This window comes from Globicephala melas, chromosome 4, assembly GCF_963455315.2.
Source record: "Globicephala melas chromosome 4, mGloMel1.2, whole genome shotgun sequence".
Lineage (NCBI taxonomy): Eukaryota > Metazoa > Chordata > Mammalia > Artiodactyla > Delphinidae > Globicephala > Globicephala melas.
In genome coordinates this window covers 126,334,129-126,358,198 of record NC_083317.1, presented here as the reverse complement: position 1 = coordinate 126,358,198, position 24,070 = coordinate 126,334,129, and the positions used below count along the sequence as shown (strand labels likewise).

The 24,070-nt window shown below is 41.7% G+C and overlaps 1 protein-coding gene across 3 annotated transcripts in view; it reads right to left on the bottom strand.

Moving 5' to 3' along the window:
- PIK3CB (phosphatidylinositol-4,5-bisphosphate 3-kinase catalytic subunit beta) overlaps positions 1 to 15,981 on the bottom strand; it is a 192,377-nt gene extending 176,396 nt beyond the window's left edge. For 2 of the 3 annotated variants that reach the window (XM_030873374.3, XM_060298554.2), the window contains exon 1: positions 15,773 to 15,981. The gene's annotated coding sequence lies outside the window, so the exon portion shown is untranslated. Of the gene's footprint in view, positions 1 to 15,553; positions 15,643 to 15,772 lie in introns of those variants that run through there. The other variant, XM_060298553.2, reaches the window with a different exon arrangement.
- Positions 15,982 to 24,070: the final 8,089 nt, after the last annotated feature.

Below are 24,070 nucleotides of genomic sequence, written 5' to 3'. Positions count from 1 at the left end.
TAAGTTATATATCTGTAATATGTTACCTTTGTAAATGAGGAATTAAGAAAATATACATGTACCTACTACTTTCTGCCAAAGAAATAAAGGAAAGATAACCCAGGAAAACAGATAGATAGATACATAGATAGATATGAAAATGTACAGAGAAAGGAATGCAGGCTATATGCCTGAGTATAACAATAATTATCTCTTATCATCTCACACCAGTCAGAATGGCCATCATCAAAAAATCTACAAACAATAAATGCTGGAGAGGGTGTGGAGAAAAGGGAACCCTCTTGCACTGCTGGTAGGAATGTAAATTGATACAGCCACTATGAAGAACAGTATGGAGGTTCCTTAAAAAACTAAAAAGTAGAACTACCATACGACCCAGCAATCCCACTACTGGGCATATACCCTCAGAAAACCATAATTCAAAGAGTCATGTACCAAAACGTTCACTGCAACTCTATTTACAATACCCAGGACATGGAAGCAACCTAAGTGTCCACTGACAGATGAATGGATAAAGAAGATGTGGCACATATATACAATGGAATATTACTCAGCCATAAAAAGAAACGAAACTGAGTTATTTGTAGTGAGGTGGATGGACCTAGAGACTGTCATACAGAGTGAAGTAAGTCAGAAAGAGAAAAATACCGTATGCTAACACATATATATATGGAATCTAAAAAAAAAAAAAAGGAAAAAGAAAAAAAATGGTCAGAAGAACCTAGGGGCAAGACGGGAATAAAGATGCAGACCTACTAGAGAATGGACTTGAGGATACGGGGTGGGGGAGGGTAAGCTGGGACAAAGTGGAAGAGTGGCATGGACATATATACACTACCAAACGTAAAATAGCTAGTAGTGGGAAGCAGCCGCACAGCACAGGGAGATCAGCTCCGTGCTTTGTGACCACCTAGAGGGGTGGGATAGGGAGGGTGGGAGGAAGGGAGACGCAAGAGGGAAGAGATATGGGGACATATGTATATGTATAACTGATTCACTTTGTTATAAAGCAGAAAGTAACACACCATTGTAAAGCAATTATACTCCAATAAAGATGTTAAAAAAATAATAATAATTATCTCTGAGGAGAGCAATGGGAATGGGGAGAACAGAGGAGGTTGGAGTAGAAAGGTCTGAAAGGGGACTTTCACTTTCTCTTGTACTTTCCTTCTTTATTTGAATTTTTTACAACTAGCATATGGTTACTGAATAACTAAGGACATTTCAGGAAAGGTGAAATGTACCTATAAGCTAATTCCCATTAACTTTATTTTTTTAATAAAACTTGAAAGTAGCAGGAGTGTTATCTTTTTCTAAAAGCATTACTTTTCCTAACAGAAGAAATTACCCAAAATGTGAATCTCTTACACACCACACACATATATGTACCTAAACACAGTCCTGTTAAACAAAATTTAAGAAACTTTCCTGCTCCTCCTGATGTTTCTATTCCTTCTAGAAACCCAGTAACTTGCAAAGTGTTCAATATCAGGACTTCCCTTGTGGTCCAGTGGTGGAGAATCTGCCTTACAATGAATGCAGAGGACGCGGGTTCAATCCCTAGTCAGTGAACTAAGATCCCACACGTCGCCAAGCAACTAATCCCACATGCCACAAGTACTGAGCTCACGCACCTCAACTAGACCTCAACTAGAGCCCACGTGCTGCAAACTACAGAGCCCACGTGCTCTGGAACCCACGCGTCACAACTACAGAGCCTGCGCCCTGGAGCCTGTGCGCCACAACTAGAGAAGCAAAAACCTGCATGCCACAACTAAAGAGAAGCCCACGCAATACAACGAAGATCCCTCATGCCGCGGCTAAGACCCGATGCAGCCAAAAATACATTAAATAAATATATAATAAATAAATAAATCTTTAAAAAAAATGTTCACTATCTCTCTAATGCAAATTTCCCCTTCTCAAACCCACTGTCATAGTTAAGCATCCCTCACTGCTCTTCTGGACTGCATATATTGTAATACTTCCCCTCCCTGTCTCCCTACCTTTGAAGGGAATCCTTCCAAGTCTGCCCTCAGATCACAGAAGTATATTTTATAATTCTACTCCAAGGATCTTGGGCTACTTGTACAAATGCAATCAAGGGACAGTTGAGCAATTCTCCAAATAATCTGATGATTAGAGGCAACCAAATTAATCTATTCTTTAAATTTCAGACAAATTTTAATAGCTACTAAAGCAGTCTGATAAAAAGATTGAAGCGTATGGAGTAGAAACTATTGACTAAAATAATTATCCTGCTCATTCTGGATCGGTTTGATATCTCCTTCAAAGAGACTAATAGATTTGGATCCTGGTGTGTAGCAAAATGTGAATAAATCTGAGAACTGCCACCAGTGAGGATTTGATATTAAAATTACTTTTCTTTTAAATTAATTAATTTATTTATTTATGGCTGCATTGGGTCTTCGTTGCTGCATGCGGGCTTTCTCTAGTTGTGGCAAGCAGGGGCTACTCTTCGATGCGGTGTGCAGGCTTCTCACTGTGGTAGCTTCTCGGTGCGGAGCACAGGCTCTAGGCGCGTGGGCTTCAGTAGTTGTGGGACGTGGGCTCAGCAGTTGTGGCTCACAGGCTCTCGAGTGCAGGCTTAGTAGTGTGGCACACGGGCTTAATTGCTCCACGGCATGTGGGGTCTTCTCGGAAGGCTCAAACCCGTGTCCCCTGCATTGGCAGGCAGATTCTTAACCACTGCCCCACCAGGGAAGCCCTAAAATTGCTTTTGACAGCTCAATACAGGAAAGAGGTAACAATTGAAACGAAAAATTAATATTCCTTTTTTTTTTTTTTTTTTGGTACGCGGGCCTCTCACTGTTGTGGCCTCTCCCGTTGCTAAGCACAGGCTCCGGACGCGCAGGCTCAGCGGCCATGGCTCACGGCGTGGGATCTTCCAGGACCGGGGCACAAACCCGTATCCCCTGCAGCGGCAGGCGAACTCTCAACCACTGCGCCACCAGGGAAGCCCCAAAAATTAATATTCTTGATAGTAGCCCTTCCCTCAGAGGGAAAGCAGCAAACAAGCAATGCCACCATAAAGGATTTAGCAAAGTGCCTGCTATATTGTAAGCATTCCAAAAACCCTGGCTATCATTATTAATATGCCTAACACAGGGTTAGACCTCCATCTTACCCACCTATGCATTAATTGTACAGGTATAATACAAGTCAATGTAGAAGACAGAATAAATACAATTTTCTTAAGCTTTAATGATACTTAAACATTAGAGTGTCCACTGTGTTTAATTTTGTAATACCTTACAAAATTACCTTTTTAATCATCAAAATAGCTGAATTTCTTTACTTTGTAGTTACATGCATTGATTACATAAATTCAAAATCACAAAAGGAAATTCAAAAGCACATAATTCAAAAGCACAAACGGATATACAATAAAGTCTCCCTACCACAAATGTCTCTCAGCATCCGAGGTTACACTCCCCAGAGGCAACCAACGTATAGCAGTTTGGGGGTATCCTTTCAGAAAGCCTGCATCTAGGGAGTTCCCTTGTGGCTTAGTAGTTAGGATTACGGGCTTTCACTACCATGGCCTGGGTTCAACCCCTGGTTGGGGAACCGAGATCCTGCAAGCCACACAGCATGGCCAAAATAAAAATAAATAAATAATAAAAAGGATTAAATTATATGTTTATGTACCAATTATTTTCAGAAAAGTAAGCCAGAAAAAGTTGACGTTATTCATTAGGTTTTAACTGAATGGAGCACTTCCTTATAATATCAACTGCATAGTTGGGAAATAAAACACTAACTTAACATGTATTCAGTTTAAACTGGTATGTATTTTTAAATTCCTGAAAAAAATAAACAACTTTGTACATTAAAAAATAAAGAATTTTTCCATTTTAAATAATAATGCAGGGAATTCCCTGGTGGTCCAGTTAGGACTCTACGCTTTTCACTGCCGAGGGCGCAGGTTTGATCCCTGGTCCTGAAACTAAGATCCCGCAACCTGCGTGGCACGGCCAAAAATTTAAAAAAAATTTTTTAGGGATTCCCTGGTGGTGCAGTGTTTTAAGAATCTGCCTGCCAATGCAGGAGACACAGGTTCAAGCCCTGGTCCGGGAAGATCCCACATGTCACGGAGCAACTAATCCCATGTGCCACGACTACTGAACCTGCACTCTAGAGCCCGTGGGCCACAACTACTGAGCCCACGGGCCACAACTACTGAAGCCCACGTGCCTAGAGCCTGTGCTCCACAACAAGAGAAGCCACCGCAATGAGAAACCCGCACACCACAACAAAGAGTAGCCCCCACTTGCCACAACTAGAGAAAGCCCACTCACCACAACTAGAGAAAGCCCGCGTGCAGCAACAAAGACCCAATGCAGCCAAAAATAAGATTAATTAATTAATTTTAAAAATAAAATGACCTTAGCAATTTTCTAAAAAAAAAAATTGCTACCTTTTAAGATTACATTTTAAGGCAAACATTATTGACACTGTCAATATACGAAGACTTCAAGAAGGATTGTATTCCTTAAAAATATTTTCCTTTACTAAAATCAGATCCCAACCTCAGCATACAACTAACTAGATGTAGTCAGTCCAAAACTTCTCTTAAGTTATTAAATAGTTCATTTTCAAAATGGATAATACATCGGTGGCTTTAGGTCTCCACACCCACTCAGGAATGACGAAAGAATACCTGTAATTTTGTAACTACACAGTTCTCATCTATAGAAACCATTGCTTATAAATGAATTTAAAATAGTGATTAGCTCAAAACAATTATTATGGAATTTATAAGATAGGATTTTCCTGTTCTAAGTGCTTGCATTTTATTTTGTAAAATAATACACAATTTGGGAAATAATGTTAAAGGCGAAGTGGGTAACTAAAATAACATTTGTGAGTCACTGAGATTACTGTCAACAGAAAAAAGTTCAGACTTCTAAGAGGGAAAAGTGACCTACCTGCCCCAATTTGAGCCCACTCACGGCTTGTCTATGGGAAGAGGCATACCCAGTAAGAGCTCAACTCTTCAGCTGTAAAGAAAATAATCACAAATCCCCCATTTGCAGATTGGACGTGCTGTCATAATGGCTTATAATGGCATCACAACCAGAAATTTGCCTGAAACAAGTTAACTGGGCTCCAGAGTTAGAAAGAAAACCTCCATTGTGTCCTGTGCATCTCCTTCTATGTGTCTGAGTACTACTAATGGTAGATGTAATGTTAATGCTCACATTCCTTTCTCCTGTGAATATGAAAAAAAAGGCCAAATAGTATTAATGCTTCTCAATTCACTATTTTTTTAAGTTAAGGGATTAACAACTGTAGTCTACTGGTTCATTTATTCAAAGTAAATTTATGAAAAAAAAAGTAAATTTATGTCTAACTTCCTCTATTCCCAATAATTTAGGATCAAGCTTAGCAACATGTTTTAATATACCACCCAAACAAATTTCCTAAGCAGAAGAGGAAAAAAAAAACTGTGTTTTCTTATTTTAAAACTCTGTAGGGCTTCCCTGGTGGCGCAGTGGTTGAGAGTCCGCCTGCTGATGCAGGGGACACGGGTTCGTGCCCCGGTCCGGGAAGATCCCACATGCTGCGGAGCGGCTGGGCCCGTGAGCCATGGCCGCTGAGCCTGCGCGTCCGGAGCCTGTGCTCCGCAACGGGAGAGGCCACAACAGTGAGAGGCCCGCGTACCGCAAAAAAAAAAAAAAAAAAAAAAAAATCTGTAGAGATGATCTACACAAGCGGACTAGGACCTCTAACTATACAAAGTCATACATTAAGTATTTTTGTTACTTACACATATATGACAAACCACAAAACCACAGTCCAATTGTAAAGCCAAGGGAAAAGAAAAAGCTCATCTTACATTCAAAACAAAGGTATGGGACTTCCCTGGTGGTCCAGTGGGTAAGACTCCGCAATCCCAATGCAGCGGGCCGGGGTTTGATCCCTGGTCAGGGAACTAGATCCCACATGCCTGCCACAACTAAGAGTTCACATGACACAACTAAGAAGCCCACATGCCCCAACTAAAGATCCCGCATGCCGCAACTAAGACCCGGTGCAACCAAAATAAATAAATAAATTTTTTTTTTTAAGGTACACTATATCACATAACTAATTCATTATTTAACTCTTAACTCTAATCCATAAAACAGGACTATACACATAGAAACTTGTTTAAGAGTAGTGAGTGAAAGTTAATGCTTAAATGATTAGAAAATTGCTTCCTGTTTTCAAATACCCAGGTACTGTAAAATGAAGGTGGTGATTATTACACTAAAAAGCAACACTTTAAACTTATATAATCTCGGGCTTCCCTGGTGGCACAGTGGTTAAGAATCTGCCTGCCAATGCAGGAGACACAGGTTTGAGCCCTGGTCTGGGAAGATCTCACATGCCGCGGAGCAACTAAGCCCATGCGCCACAACTACTGAGCCTGCACTCTAGAGCCCACGAGCCACAACTACGGAAGCCCACACACCTAGAGCCCATGGTCCGCAACAAGAGAAGCCACCACAATGAAAAGTAGCCCCTGCTCACCACAACTAGAGAAAGCCCGCGCACAGCAACGAAGACCCAACACAGCCAAAAATAAATTAATTAATTAAAAAAATAAGAAAGGAAAGAGCCCTCTTCAAAAAAAAGAAAAATATATATATATATAGTCTCTTTCAACCTTCCTCTGAAGGACCTAACAAATAAAAAAACTATTGAGGCAATCAGCTATAAGCATAAATTCTACCCCAGTGTTCACAGCAACATTATTTACAATAGCCAAGAAATGGAAGCAACCTAAGTGTCCATAAACAAATGAGTGGATACAGAAGAGTGGTGTATATATATATATATATACAATGGATTACTACTCCGTTATAAATAAAAAGAACAAAATTTTGCCATTTGTAACAACATGGATGGATATCGAGGATATTATGTTAAGTGAAATAAGTCAGAAAGAGAAAGACATACTGTATGATAACACTTATATGTGGAATATAAAAATTAAAACAAACTAGTGAATATAAGAAAAAAGACTTACAGATATAGAGAACAAGTGGTTACTAGTATGGAGAGGGAAGGGGGGAGGAGCAAGATGGGGTAGGGCAGCGGCCCCCAAACTTTTTGGCACCAGGGACCAGTTTCGTGGAAGACAATTTTTCCACGGCCAGGGCAGGGACGGGGGTGGGGGGCAGGAGGGGGTTCAGGTCATAATGCAAAAGATGCTTTAGGTAGTAATGCAAGCCATGGGGAGCTGCAGATGAAGCTTTGCTCACTCACCTGCCACTCATCTCCTGCAGTGCGGCCCAGTTCCTAACAGGCCTTGGACCACTACCGGTCTGTGGCCTGGGGGTTGGGGACTCCTGGGGTAGGGTATTAAGAGGTACAAAATACTATGTATAAAATAAATAAGCTACAAGAGAACATTGTACAAGACAGGGAATATTTTATAATAACTATAAATGGAGTATAACCTTTGAAAATTGTGAATCACTACGTTGTACACCTGAAACATATAATATTGTAAATCACCTATTCCTCAAAAAAAATAAATTTAAAAATAAATAAATAAGCAAAAGCATAAATTCTAGAGTCATACAGACCGGAGTTCAAAACCTGACTCTCCCACTTAAAAGCTATGTGCCACCTGGCATGTTAACTTCCCAAAGCTTCAGTTTACTCATCTCTTTTTTTTTTTTAATAAATTTATTTATTTATGGCTGCATTGGTCTTTGTTACTGTGTGCAGGTTTTCTCTAGTTGCGGCGAGCGGGGGCTACTTTTTGTTGCGCTGCGTGGGCTTCTCATTCCAGTGGCCTCTCTTGTTGTGGAGCACGAGCTCTAGGCACAGGCTTCAGTAGTTGTGGCACGTGGGCCCAGCAGCCGTGGTTCGCGAGCTCAGTAGTTGTGGCACACGGGCTTACCTGCTACGTGGCATGTGGGATCTTCCCGGACCAGGGCTCGAACCCGGAACCCCTGCGTTGGCAGGCGGACTCTCAACCACTGCGCCACCAGGGGAGCCCTCCTCATCTCTTAAATGAGGATATCATTAGTACCTTCATTACAAGTTTGTTATGAAGATAAAATGAATAATGCACAAAGAGGAGTTAGCATAATCTGACACATAGGTGAGCATTCAATAATGTTAACTTTGGTTATAGTTTAATCCTATATAGTAAATCACACAGAGGAGTTTTTCTAATAGGCTATATTGACAGTCACAGCTTTAAATGACAAAAGAACATATTGATAAAAGGAAGCAGGTAACAATAGAATACATAGAATTAAAGAAGTCACTGATCAAAAAATAATTGCCTGGCTCTCAAGGAGAAGATAGTAAATTCTTCATAAGTTAAAGGTAAAACAATTGTTACTGGTTGGTACAGCAATATATAGTTCTCTATAACACACACACACACACACACACACACACACGACATTCCTTGTAGGTAGAATGAGAATCTAAAACCCAGAAGCCTCTCAGTTAGGGAAAATTTTAATAATTTAATAATGGAATGTTGAGTAAAGTACATCAAGAGTTAAGAACTAATGATTTCCAATGAAAATGTGAAATTTCCACAGCCATCAAAAGAACAAAAATAAAATAATTATAATTGATCATAACATTGTCCAAAATCAACAACCATCTTCTATGGATGTTTCCTTAGGCTCACAGTGCAAAAAACAAGTGTGTTAAGAGAATTCCAGTTGGTTTTCCCCAGGACATGCCTCTAATAATTAACTACAATGAATCTCATTGGAGGAATGATGTCCATGTAGCTGATAAACATGAAACCTAACTTTTGAAAATATACAACTGCAGAAATAAGTTTTAAATAAATTTGTGTTCAGATAACATAAGGGCAGCAATTTGTATTGATTTATAAAGTCAGAGGAAAACACTGATTTTAATAGTATGATATCTAAATACAAGATCTACACTAAATCAGTAGTTCAAGAATAAGCAATTTTAAATGACCATATTTCAACTATTTAATAGAAATTAGTTACTGTGTAACTACATGTAAGTAACATGTCAGAGGTAGTAAATAGCGGCCTGGCTACAAGAAATGAGCACCTCTATTTCAAACAGGTCTTCATTTTAACTCCTATGAAAATGTTTAACAGGTTAAGTGATTAAATAAACATTAAAGAGAACTTCAAACTGCAGTAAATTTATAATTCTGACAATCTGCAATACTCATTTAAATCACAAAAGCTCAATCATTTAAGCTAGCAAAGTACAAATGTCTCAAAATGGAGTTTGGCCTCTTGTTGACAGTCACCTCAAATTTCTTCCAGTGGCTCAGCAGGTAAGGAATTCATGGAATTCAGGGCTTCAAGGTCTAGTAAGCATTACTAAACCTTACTGGTTAAACCATCCAGTCAACACCAAGTTATGTGGGGCAATGCCTGTAGATTATCTAACTCCTTTGTCCCTTCCCACATATTCTCTACTTCATAACTACCATTACTTCTAAACGGTACAAAGAGGTAAACATGAAATTGGTAAATATTATAAATTAGTTATTAGAAATGCAAAGAAAAACTATGGTCAGGAATGTGGTTAAACTGCAGTTTAAATAAAGCTTCTGGATTACCCATGGATTTCTTTTAATCCACATAATCCTCCTCCTGAAGGCATGGATAATCAGGTTCGCATTTCCATTGAAGGCAAATGAGCATTTGCCCGGTGGTCTCCCAAGTAGCCAGAGCAGCAGGAGACAAGCTACAGGGTCAGGGATGCAGCAGTCCCTCCAGGGTTTGCAGTAGGGGATTGTGAGCTGCTGACCTGTGCTCTAACAATACCACAACACAGGGGACTGCCAGATTAACTTTCTTTATTTTGGCGGTAAATTCCCCCTATTAAAGGCTCAACCGATAATAACCTCAGGTGACCTACTTTAAATAATCAAGAAAATAAGGAAATATACATTCTTGGTGAAGAAGCAGGGGAAAGATAGATCATGGAGCCAGGACTCAGGGGAAGGATGTGTAAATTTTTTGAGGAAATGAGGAATTTCTAAATTATTGACTGCTTTAGGCTGGAAAAAAGTTAAACGAATAATGGAAAGCTACCTTTGCAATACACCATAGCTATAAAGATAGCACATCTTTCCCTCAAACCCTAGGAGAGTTGAATACCTGAAACAACTAAGTGCTGGAATAAAATGGATAGTCTAGCAGAGGTGACAATGCTAGAGAGAGAGAAGAGAGAAAAGCTGAGACTTCATAACATAATCCTTGGCAAAATTAATCTCCAGTTTACCCTAGCTTACCCTGCGATTGCAGTAAATGGGATTCTGGGTTTATCAAAGACACATGAGAAGATATGTTATGCCATCCTTTATGATTTTATCACAGACTTCGCCTCCAAATTTCTTTGTTAGATGCTCCCTATTGTAACTTGACATCATGGGATTTGCCTCACTTGACAGGTTCCAGAAGTTATACAATAATTTTTTTTTAATTTAAAGCCTTTTAAACATTCCTCCATCTACAAAGTTTATTGCTTTATTGCATGTAAACCCGTTATGTTGAAGACTGGAATTCTTTCATTTATATTTCTAGAAGAAAACCAACAATTAGGTTGATCAATTATCCACTTATTCCAAGTTCTAACATATTCTATGCATGAGAGACTTTCCCTTTAAAAAAACAAATAAATCCAGGGAATTCGCTGGCGGTCCAGTGGTTAGGACTCTGCACTTTCACTGCCAAGGGCCTGGGTTCAACCCTTGGTCAGGGAACTAAGACCCTACAAGCCGCGTGGTGGCCAAAAAATAAAAAAATAATTCCAAGTGTTAAAAATGAAGGGGAGGCTGACCGCAAAGGGGTAACATGAGGAAATTCTTTGGGGTGTTGGAATTATTCTGTACATTGTTAATGGCGGTGATAGTTACAAGAATCTAGGCATGTGTTAAAACTCATAGGACTGTACATGAAAAAGTTTTTGTAAAATTTTAATATTCAAGGTCACTCTCCTTTTAGAAATGCCTTTTTTATTTAAAGAAAAAAAAAAAACTATCAACTCAGAAAAAGAAAGGTCTAAATTAGAGATACGCAATCTGCATTATCAGAGCAACTGGTAGGTAACACACTATACACACCCAACCATACATCTAATACCTTTCATTTTTCCTCTCTCAACTGGAAGCTTGTGACTCAGGATTATTTAACCTGGAGATGATAACATAAAGGTTACCATGGAATATATGAGAGAACAACTTAAAAAGGAAGTACACCAGTTTAGAATCACTCCAAAGGGTAAAGCTGGACCCAGTGGCTGGAAAATACAGGAAGCCAGACTTTGATTATGAGAAAGCAGAAAGGCCTCTTCAAGAAAGGATAGTATCCTTTCACACAAGGTGTCCCAGCAGACATCAAGCTACCAAAAGCACATAGGCACTCCTTAGAAAAATAGCCCATACAAATCAGGCAGCGGAGAGAAGGCAGAGGGAAAAAAAAAGTGTCAAAATTTGGAGAGGGAGATGAGAAGGTAAAAGGAGTGAGAAGCAAAGTTGCCCCACACAAGCCTGAAAATCTATAATATTCTCCTTTATCTTCCTTTTCTTCTTCTCTTCTACTAAATTTCCAGTATTGTTCTTCTAGCCTAGGATTTCCTTCTCCAACGTATCTTTTTCCTATTATCTACTCTGACAATGGAATTCTACACCTTGATTTTGCCATACCCTTCTTTCTTCACAAACCTACTAGATAGTCTTTGGGGCTTCAGTCTCAGGCAGGGGGAAAATCCTAAATTATTTGCCTCTTTCTACAACATGACAAGGCTTGCAAGTGAGCAGTTAGCAGAAGCCAAATGATAGGCACTTATCTCTCCAAGATATGGTTAAGATATGATAACTGAATCAAATGGTTCAGAGGATATTTACATAAATGCACACAAGGGGGGGGCTCAGATTTTTAAAAAATAATGTAATTGAAATAAATAAACACACCTGTTCTCTGTAAAAATTGCAACTGCTACCCTATAGGATTTGGTATGCAATACTGGATTAAACTACCACATTCTATAGAACCAGTCCCCTCCAGTCAAGACCAAAATTAAACGCTTCTAAAGAACAAAACAAGGCTGGAAAACTTGTATGGCTTCTTATTCACAAAAATACTAATGATCCAGTATACAATGAACAAAATCCACATTTGTTTTTGTTATTAACGGCTTGACGTCTAAATGCTTAGCCTTTTCAGGAGGTACAGTACCTTAATGAAGACTGAGAAAGTAAGGAATAGAATAACTAATAGAATAGAATTAATAGAATAACTAATAGAATAACTCTAGGCCCTGTGATCACTTCCTCATTTGCACAAATCTGGGACCAAAAAAGGGTCAAGTGTGTTTCAGTACATGTTATACTTGGAATCGGAAGATTTTATAATGTATTTCATTCACACATTCATTCATTCAACATTAGTTAAATTTTCCAGACACTGTTCTGGTTACTGAGAATACCCCAGGGAAGACCAAGTCCCTTCCATCAGAGAGTTTATAATATGTTGGAGGGAAAAGACCATAAACAAACAAGAAAATAAGGAAGACAATTAGCTGATAATGCAGGTAGAGTTTGGACTTACTTTTTAGTGCAATAAGAAGCCCCTGGAGCAGGAGAGTAAGTAAAGATCACTCTGACTGCTGTCTGAAAATGGACTGTAGGAGAGCAAGGCCAGAGGCAAGGAGACTAGTTAGGAAGCTACTACCTAGGAAAAACTGGGGTGGTGACAATAAAAAATAAAGTGAAGTAGGGACTTCCCTGGTGGTCCAGTGGTTAAGAATCCATCTTGCAATGCAGGGGACGCTGGTTCAATCCGTGGTCAGGGGAACTAAGATCCCACATGCCACGGGGCAGCTAAGCCCACACTCTGCAGCTACTGAGCCCATGTGCCACAACTAAGACCCGATACAGCCAAAAAGTAAATAAATATTTTTTAAAAATAAAAAATAAAGTGAAGTAAATATATTCGGGATACATTTTGGAGGCAAAATCAACAGGGTTTGCTGAAGGACTGGTTGTGTGGGGAAGTGGGGGAGGAGTGAGGCAAAGCGTTGAATTAAGGATGACCACCAGACTTTTCACTTAAGTAGGTGGAACAGGGGGGTAGAGGGGTGCGCTTATGAAATGCAGACTGCTGGGGAAGGAACAGGTTGAAGAATGGAAATCAAGAGCTCCACTTTGAACACGTCAAGTTTAAGATAGACAAATGAAGTGAAGATATGTAGGCAGGTAGAAGAAATGTGAAGTTCAGAGCTGGAGAGAAAAATCTGAGAGTCAACAGCACGGTGACAGTATTTAAACCACAGGACTTGATGAGATCACTCAGAGAGAATACAGGTAGAAAAAAGTAGAGGGATGGGCTTGGACACCCTTAGGCATTAGGATGTTCTGAATTCACAAAGAGAAGGAAAAGTCAACAAAAGAGATAGAGAAACAGAGTGAAGAGAAGGAAAACCATAAAAGTGGAGTATCCTGGAAGGTTCCTTTATATAATATGATACTCTAATCCACCACCACCCTCCCATCCTGCTGGCCACACACTCTCAAATTCTATAAACAAACAAAAAAAAAAACTGAGGCCCAGAAAGACTGGGTGACATCCCCAAAGTCTCAGCTACCTGGGACCCAGGACCAGGCCTAAGAGCCAAGGTGTGACTTCTGACCCCTAGCCTTTTCACAGTGGCTAGCAGCGCTTCTACTGTTGGGTTTACCAGTGAGACAACAGCGAAGGTTATAATCTAGTAAGAACACAATGAGACTACAAGGAAGAAGATAATTTAGATTACAAGGTTAATTTTTAATTTTTTTCTATGTATTTTGTTTACATTCACAAAGCAAGTTGGATCAAAAGCCTTTATGGATGAGTCTCTAAGAAAAGCAAGAAAAACAGACAAGAGGTGAAAAAAGGCAATAAATCAAAACCCAACTCGATTTTCTCCACTTCTAAAAAACACTGTGGGTTTTCCCCAGTGGCGCAGTGGTTAAGAATCCGCCTGCCAATGCAGGCAACATGGGTTCGAGCCCTGGTCCGGGAAGATCCCACATGCTGCGGAGCAACTAAGCCCGTGGGCCACAACTACTGAGCCTGCACTCCAGAGCCCGAGAGCCACAACTACTGAGCCCGCCAGCCACAACTGCTGAAGCCCACGCGCCTAGAGCCCGTGCTCCACAACAAGAGAAGCCACCACAATGAGAAGCCCGCACACCGCAACGAAGAGTAGCCCCCGCACGCCTCAACTAGAGAAAGCCGGCACACAGCAACGAAGACCCAACGCAGCCAAAAATAAAATTAAATTAAAAAAAAAAAAAAAACCACTCTGAAGGTAGAAGACTCTCATTAGGATGTGAATCAGGGGTTGTACAAAAAGGTTTTTTGATTTCAGTCATTTTTGCTTTAGTGAATACAATCCCAGTTTTAAAGCTTAAGATTTTTACTTTGTTCCACACTTGCCTCTGGAACTAGGTTAAGATCTTTATCCTGACCACCCTTTCCTAGGCTACTTTATCATGACTTAAGCAGTTCTGCTTTTACCATAAAAATCTTACAGTGTAACCTAAAAATCCCCAAATGATTAATGAACTGCTGAGAATTCTGACTCGTTGGAGATGATTTTATTAGGAATCATATTTCCAAACACCCATTCAGTGCTTCAAAATAAGTACTCATCTAATTTAACTATGATGACTTCACCAGAAATAACACTGCCCACGATGATGTTTACAAAAGCACTCGTCACTCCCTTCGTATGTAGCAATGCAAAAAAAGGAGTCTGTTTCCATATTCTTCTCTGTTTATACTCTGTAACAAGTGACAGTTTAAGTGTCACTTAAGATTATTTAAACAGCAAAGCACTTCAAGTTTGATATGTCCCACCACCTTGCATCTGAAGCGAATCCTAAAACTCGCTGTTTTATTTAAACAGCAATTCCCACTCGGTACCTGAGACAGGTATTCCAAGGCAACCTTAAAAAAAAAAAAAAAGGGACTCCAACATTCTAGGATGAGGCTATAGGATTCGTATTTTGGCCACTGTTAAGATAACAGGCTCCTGTATTAAACAACTCCAGTGGAGGTTACTGCAACATCAAAGCGCTTCGGAAATACATGCCCCCGAAAAGTACACCCGCAGCCAAGAATCGGCAATAGCTAACAAGGGAAGATGCTGCAGCAGAGTTACTCTTAACAGCCTACCACTGACCAAGCACTCGTTTTTCGGTCATGTACATCATCCTGTCCTAGCTACACAACAACCCTGTGAAGTACGTATAATTATTCCCACTAACAAATCCGGATACTCTGGCCCAAGGCCCCAGGGCTGCTCAGTGGCGGCGCCGGGATTTGAAAACACGACCCTATCCCAACAGTCCAGGATCCCCGCCCCTAAAATACACCCTGCGCAAAAAGGTATCTGAGGATCAGGAGCTCGCGGGTGTCCGCAAAGACACAAGGGGCGAGGACGCCGCCTCTCCCCAGACGCCCCTCAGGAACGCAACCCAAAGGGCCGCGTCCCTGCCGCCCGGAGGCCGGGGAGAGCCGCTCACCTTGGAGAGCCCCGGGAGGGCCGCAGGCTAGCGAGGCACCCCGCGGGCCGGCGTCCTCCGCGTCGGCAGGAAGCGCGGAGCGGCCACTCAGTCGCCGGCGCCGCAGGCTGTGGCGGGCAAGAGCGCGCCGCCGGCCCGCGCGGGGGCACCTCAGAGGCCCGCCGCGACCGCACCGCCCCTCAGCCGCGCCGCATCCGGGTCCCGCTCCACTGCACTCACCTGCCCGGCGCTGCTCCGCCGCCGCCGCCGCTGCCGGCTCTCGGCTCCAGGGGCGCAGTTAGCAGCCCAGGCCACCGCGACCGTCCAGCTGCGGCGCTCCCATGCCCGTCTCTCTCAGTCGCCACCCGCCTGCCCCGCGCGTCGCTACACCAGCCCGTCGCCCACTGCCATGGCCAGCTCCGCCGCCGCCGCCGCCGCCGCCGCCGCCGCACCGACCGACGGAGCACGCGCGCGCCGCCGACGGAGCGCGCGCGCGCGCGCCCGCCCGCCTCAAGGGCCCGCCTCCCAGCAGCCCTCGCCCCGCCCCGCGAGCCGCTCCGGCCAATACCAGGTCTGCGGGCTGGGCGGGGCAGAGTTGGTCGCGGCTGGGAGGGGAACCGCCGCCTAGTCCTCTCCGGTTGGTGCCTGCTGGGAGGCTGAACCGCCGCCTAGATTTCTCCGGCTGCCCGACCAGCAGCGGTGCTGATGTGCGGCAGCTCCTCTTTGAGGCTCCCGGAGGACTCGGAATCGGGAATCCCCAGCAAGCCGCTTTCAGGAGAGACCCACCACCTGCCCCGGCCTTCGTAGCCGCCTCCGAGAGATTTCTCTGTTCCTGGTTTCCTTGCCGGACTTCTCTTCACAGCCACTCTCCCCAGTTCTGCGACGCTGAACTGATATCTCGGTTCCTGGGCCCTACACTTTGCTTTTCCCTCTCCCCCTGTGTCACTCCTCTTCTGGGGGTGGGGCCGCTAGGTCGGCTGACCCACAGCTGGCCCTTCAATGCCTGCACTGGTTATAAAGCAAAAGTCCAGCATTCCAAGCCCAAGATTCTTTTTCTGTGTGTTCATTTTTGCGATAATTAACATTTATCTGCAGAGGCTTACAGTTTACCCAGCCCTGTTCGCATACCTTATCTCCTGTTATCTTTTGACCTCAACCGGGAAATCTCATGGTCCTCTTTCTTAATGGCACACTTCAATTCCACTTACTGAAAACCAAAAATTTAACTTATTGTAAAGATACTATATTGTAAGGTTATTGTAACTTATTGCTACTGTAATAGCTCAGGCAAATAGTTGAGTAGTCTGGGATGGAATCTCAAGTAAACCTAATATAAAGCAAAGGTGGCAAACAAGCCTGTGATAAAAGAATAGTTTATTTGATCAAGGATCCTGATTTAATTGACTATTCATAATAAATCTAGAGCCATACCATATTCAAAAATATGTTCCAGAAGAGTTAGACTTAAAAATATACAAAACAAAGACTTAGAGGAAATTTTTTAAAGAATAGTAATATAACTTTAGCGAGGGGAAACTTTAAGCAAGACGGGAAGCTCAGAATCATCAAAGAAAAAAAATTTTCTACCTAAATATTTTGAAAGTTTTGCATAACATCACACTAAGACAAGTTAAAACAAAAAACAATAGACGGAATAGAACTGCACAAAACATATGGCAAACACATTATATCTCTAACATAAAAGAGTCTCTATTGAGAAAGCAAATTAAAACAGTAATCCATTTTTCACTCATTAGACTGGCAAACATTAACAAGACCAATCGATACATAGGAAACAAGCTCTGATGGGAGTGTAAATGCCACAAACTTTCTAGGAGTAATCTGAGAATACCTATTTAAATTTAAAATACATATACCTATCCATTGACCCAAAAATGCATTAACTCTGCCCTATAGAAAAACTAAAGAAAATACTAATTGTAAGGATGGATCCAAGGATGCTGTGGTGGGTTGAATGTTGGCCCTCCAAAAGAAGCCCACCTGGAACCTGTGAGCATAGCCTTATTTGGGAAAAGGATCTTTACAGATGTAATTAAGTTAAGGATCTTGAAATGAGATCATCCTAGATTTGGGGTGGGCCCTAAATCCAATAACAGGCATCCTTTCAAGAGAAAGGCAGAGAAAGATTTGAGATAGAGACACAGAGATAAAGGGGATGTGAAGAATGAGGCAGTTGGGAATGATGCATGTACAAGCTAAAGAATGCCGAGGATTGCTGGCAGCTACCAGAAGCTAGGAGGGGGCCACAGAACAGGTTTGCAGAGCCTGCTAACACATTGATTTCAGACTTGGAACTCCAAATCCGGGAAAGAATCAATTTCTGTTATTTTAAGCCCCTCAGTTTGTGGTTACCACAGGAAACTAACACAGATGCTTATTGTGTTACATGAAGTGCAAAACAAACACAAACAAACTAGGAACAATGTGATTGTCCACAGGTAATGGAATATATGAACCAATTGTACTCCCTCCATACTCTGCAATATTATACACTGATCAATGATGAAAATTAGTTAGACCTATCTGTATTGACCTAGAGGGATGTCCTTGATATATTACTAAAGTGGAAAATGCAAACTGAAAATGCAAACTGAAGAGGGATAAAGAGTGGTATGATCCTGTGAGTATATTGCTGACCATTTATAGATATATCCATGGGGGCGTAGAGAAAGGGATTGAAGAATTTACACTAGGCTGATCACATTGGATAGCTCAGAGGGCTGAAATGTCTTTATAGATATTTGATATCTTACTGTTAAAACCATTGTTTGGGGGATATCAGGATATATGTATACATATAGCTGATTCACTTTGTTGTAGAGCAGAAAGTAACACAACATTGTAAAGCAATTATACTCCAATAAAGAAGTGAAAAAAAATTCTATGTATTATCTTATGCATTTAATAAATACAGCTTTAAAGAAAAAAATACTTGTGACTAGTTTTTAAATCATGATTAAAGTGGTGAACATAAAGAAAAGGTTCTATCTGTTCAATTTTAGAAGATTCAAATGTTCTCTACTTCCCCACTACTGAGTTCTGAGTTATACATTCAATGCACAATCTTTTGGTGTTTTTTAGGGGGTGTTTTCCCCCTTTTTTCCTTCTTCTTTCTTATGAGTACTTCCTTACTTCTGGGAATTTCCTAGGCTCACAAACATTTTTTATTTTTCCTTTTTAGAATTTGAGTGCTTCCTCTTCACTTTATAAGTAGTAAATATGCATGATTTGAAATCCAAAATGTACAACTGAACGTTCAGTAAAAGTCTCTCTCTCAGCTATTACTCGCTCTTCACAACCAAAGTTGTCAGCTTCTTGAGCATCTTTCCAGACGTATTGTATACATTTATAAGCAAGTACAGGTATATTTCTCCTTTTTTTTTTTTTTTTTTTTTTTTTTTTTTTGCGGTACGCGGGCCTCTCACTGTTGTGGCCTCTCCCGCTGCGGAGCACAGGCTCCGGACGCGCAGGCTCAGCGGCCATGGCTCACGGGCCCAGCCGCTCCGTGGCATGTGGGATCTTCCCGGACCGGGGCATGAACCCGTGTCCCCTGCATCGGCAGGCGGACTCTCAACCACTGCGCCACCAGGGAAGCCCTATTTCTCCATTTTTAACACATATGGAAGTGTTTGATTCATGCTTGGTTTTTTTTCCACATAATATCTATCAGGTTGTTTGATATCAGTGCTTATAGAGTTTATCTATTCTTTTACATTGTTACTGCTATACAGAATAGAAAAAACTGCCCACGTCATAAATTTTCACAAACGGAACACACCTGTGTAATTACTTCTCAAATCAATAGAGAACATGACAAATATCTCAGAACCCACTTGTGATCCCTTTCAGTCACTGCCCTACCCCCAGGGGTTACCACAATCTCTATCACTAGAGATTCCTTCTTCCTGTTTTTGAACTTTAATTAAACAGATTCATACAGTGTGTGCTCTTTTTGAGTTTGGCTTCTTTTGCCCTACATTTCCTCTACATTGTTTTGATATTCATACACTACTGCATATAACTGTATTTTGCTCATTCTCATTGTGATACAGTATTTCATTGTATCTGCATTTATTTTCAGGCTATATAATGTTCCATTGTAAGGATATATCAATACTATATTTATCTGGTCCCTTATTGATGAATATTTTTAGACTATTTCCAATTTTTTGATATACAAACAATGCTGCAATGAACAACCTTGAATTTATAACATTTTGTGCATATGCAAGTGTAACCACAGAATAAATCCTTAGAAGTAGAATTATTTGGTCAATAGGTATAGGTATTTGTAATTTTGAAGGATATTGCCAAATTGCCCTCTCTCTGGGAGGTACCCTTTCACTCCCACCAGCAGAATACTTGAGAGCTTATTTTCTTAGAATTTTAGAGCTTGGAGCTTGGAGACTTAGAAATTACATTGTATAGCCTACTCACCTTACACAGGGAGAAATCTAAGCCCTTAAAGATGAAAAGAGTTGCACAGAGTCCTAGAACAAGTTACTTACCGTCCCCAAATTCTGAAGGAGGAGGCCTGGATGCTCCTCTCCACATCAGAGAGAGCCAACAAAGCCTCAAACATCCTGTCCTGCCATAGCTATTGGAATGCTGCCTCTCTCTCCTCCTCTTCCCCAACTGCCTTCAAAGACCACTTCAAAAAGGCACACACACACACACACACACACACACACATACATATCAAGGCCAGGAACCTTAGGAGAAAGGAGATAGAAAGTGAAAGGCAGTGGAGGACAGAGGGGACTCAGGGGGAAAAAGACACATTCTCCTGGAAAGCAAAGTAAGATATATATAAGGCTTTGAAGGGAAATTCAATAAAACAATTACACACACAGGTGAGCACACACATACATACACACGGGTCATAACTGAATTATGTGACTGTATACAACTGTAAAAATAATGAGGCAGGGGCTTCCCTGGTGGCACACTGGTTAAGAATCTGCCTGCCAGGTTCGAGCCCTGGCCCAGGAAGATCCCCCATGCCGCGGAGCAACAAAGCCCGTGCACCACAACTACTGAGCCTGCGCTCTGGAGCCTGTGAGCCACAACTGCTGAAGCCTGCACACCGCAACAAGAGAAGCCACTGCAATGAGAAGCTCGCGCACCGCAAAAAAGAGTAGCCCCCACTCACTGCAACTAGAGAAAGCCTGCGCACAGCAACAAAGACCCAACGCAGCCAAATATAAATAAATAAAATTAATAAATTTATTTTTAAAAAAAATAATAATGAGGTGTTTCTATATGAACTGATCTGGAACAATCTCCAAAATATTATTTAATGAAATAGGCAAGATGCAGCACAGTAAAGTCAGCTACGATTTGTATATGCATAGATTATTATCAGAAAGACAGAAGAAACTATCAGTGGTTGCCTGGGAAAAGGAGAACTAGAGGTTGGGAAACAAGAGTGGAAGGGAGAATTAATTTTTATGGTTATTGTCTTTTATGCTATTTGAAATTTTATCATGCTCACATATTGCCTATTATATAAATATAGATAGATAAATATATGTATAGAGAAAGCATATAAAAGAGTTGTAATTTAGCCAGAAGTTTGACCATCATTGAGTAAGGAGAGGCAAAAAACAAGAAAGGAAGGGGTGGAGCCCTAGTAAGGGAGCCAGTGAGGCAATGGGTGCACTAGAAGGACAGGAAGGACACTCAAGGACTAGCCTCGCAAATTGAGAATGCTTATCTCACTGCATGTTAAGCGCAATTTGTCTTCAGCCTTATTAACTTGCAAGTCTAGAATGGTGTCATTCACTAAAGAAATATAAGTTGAATGTTGAAAAATAATAAATCAGGCACTTTTAAAACCAATTAGCTCTGGTATGCAGTGTTAGCTGGATCAAAGATTGTACCCCTGGTTCCCAAGAGGTTTGGGTGTGACTCTGCCTTGTGGAATGTGAGCTCTTTATCAACAAAGGCTCTGCCCTGTTTTTTGTTGTGGACAAGCCACCTGAAACTGCAGTTTAACCTGTTTCTATAAAAAAGGATGCAATGTAATTAAATTAACATTTTAAATAACCTGCTACCTTGAAGAGCTGGAACCCAGAAATTTCTGGCCCATTAAGAAGGCATCAGAGGCAGAAATGTCTCAAACTGGCCAGTGGCCTATTTGCAGTTTCACCCTGATTCACCCACTACTGAAATTTTATTGGAGAGCCTATACTCAGCTCCGTGGTAGCTCACAGAGCCTTATATTTGCAAAATAAAACCCTAACTTCAAAGGGAATTCCTTTAGCTAAAAAATGAGCTTCATTAGAGCCTTTTTTCCTTTAAGCAAACACCAAACCAAAGAGTTGACTTTACTTCTGCTTTTTAATCAAGTCAATATTTCAAAATGTAAGTAGAAGAGACAGTTTGACTTTTTGTAGCAACTTTAAAAAATATATTTAATTATTTATTTACTTATTTTGGCTGCTCTGGGTCTTAGCTGTGGCACGTGGGATCTTTGTTGCAGCATGGGGGATCTAGTTCCCCCGACCAGGAATGGAATCCGGGCCCCCTACATTGGGAGCACAGAGTGTTACCCACTGGACCACCAGGGAAATCCCTGTAGCAAATTTTGATACTTCAGTCAAGCCGAGCTCACATGTCTAGAGCAGGATTGAAATATATATGCAAATGAATGGGGAAAATAGCAGGTACAGGATGGCTCTGGAAAACAGAAGCCTGGATCGCCCAATTTGAAAGACTGGGGACAAGAGCAAAATGTGAAATGACTCCTCTAGTCCTCAATCCCCCAGATTGGTCAAGGGGTGGATAAATGTTTCTCTTACAAGGATCAAGATTTACACATTCTGGGGACTTCCCTGGTGGCACAGTGGTTAAGAATCCACCTGCCAAAGCAGGGGACACGGGTTCGAGCCCTGTCCGGAAAGATCCCACATGCCACAGAGCAACTAAGCCAGCAAGCCACAACTACTGAGCCTGTATGCCACAACTACTGAAGCCCGTGCTCCGCAACAAGAGAAGCCACTGCAATGAGAAGCCCACGCACCGCAACAAAGAGTAGCCCACCACTCGCCACAACTAGAGTAAGCCCACGCACAGCAATGAAGACCCAACGCAGTCAAAAATAAACAAATTTATTTTTTAAAAAAAAGATTTACATATTCAGAGGGTTCAGGGATGTTCCATCTGGACAGAACTTCCACAATGAAATCAGCAAGTTTTTGTCAATTGTCTCCTTAATAGATACCGAGAGAAATTCATAGAAGACAGTGTTTTTAAATTCCAATAATACACAGACTGCTTGGAGGGTTAAAAAAAAAAAAAAACTGTCCCAGACTCTTGAGAATATTCTCTTCTTCATTCACCAGCAACAGTCCCAGGCACTGGATAAATGGTGGTGATATGGGGGTGAGCAAAACAACATGATTCATACAGCATCTGCTGCAAAGGAAGAAACAGTCATTAATGAAGTCAGCTCATGATTAACTGCAAATTACACCTACGTGCCATAAGGTGGGGGGGGGTGCCTGACACTTTGAAAGTAAGTAATAACGGAGGAATTTACTGAGAGGAGAAAGCAAGTTTCTCTAAGGAAGGGAAAACTTGCCTCAGTCTGAAGGAAGATGAGACCAGGCAAAGAGTGGAGGCCCAGAGTATCGCAATCAGAAAAAACAGCCAAGGCAAGGGTCCTTTGCACGGCCACTTGAAAAACCAAAAAGACGAGCTGGAGTGCAGGAAGCATGGTATTCTTGCCAAGTTGGTCCACTGAACCTGCGCCAGGATCCTAACCCAGGCCGAGACCCCTTGTCTCAGACAGGGAGGTTCTTTTTCCAACCAGATTCCCACAACCAATAACGAAACCTATACTGAGACTAGAAGAGCACAAACTTTATTCAATAGCCAGAAAATGGAGAAGCAGGAAACTAGTTCACAAATCAACTTCTCATTCCAATTCTGGTGGAGACACCAAATATATTGGAGGGTCAAAGTAAAAGGGAGGGACTTCCCTGGTGGCGCAGTGGTTAGGAATCCGCCTGCCAATGCGGGGGACACAGGTTCGAGCCCTGGTCCGGGAGGATCCCACATGCCGCGGAGCAACTGGGCCCGTGTGCCACAACTACTGAGCCTGTGCTTTAGAGCCCGCTTGCCACAACTGCTGAGGCGCACGTGCCTAGAGCCTGTGCTCCACAACAAGTGAGGCCACTGCAATGAGGGGCCAGGGCACTGCAACGACGAGTGGCCCCCATTCAACACAACTAGAGAAAGCCTGCGTACAGCAACGAAAACCCAATGCAGCCAATAAATAAATTAATTAATTTAAAAAAAAGAGTCCACAGAATAGGCCTTAAAAAAAAAAGTAAAATGGAGGGATTTGGAAAGAGTAGGAGGAATATTCATGAGTTATCCTAGAACAGGGGTGTGGTTTGGACCTGGAGTTGATCTGCAGATCTGCAGATCTCCTGCAGATCTCCTTTTCAGTCCTTGTGTGGGCTTTTCTGGTTGTGGTCATGGCAATTGTCAACTGTCATGGCCTGGTGG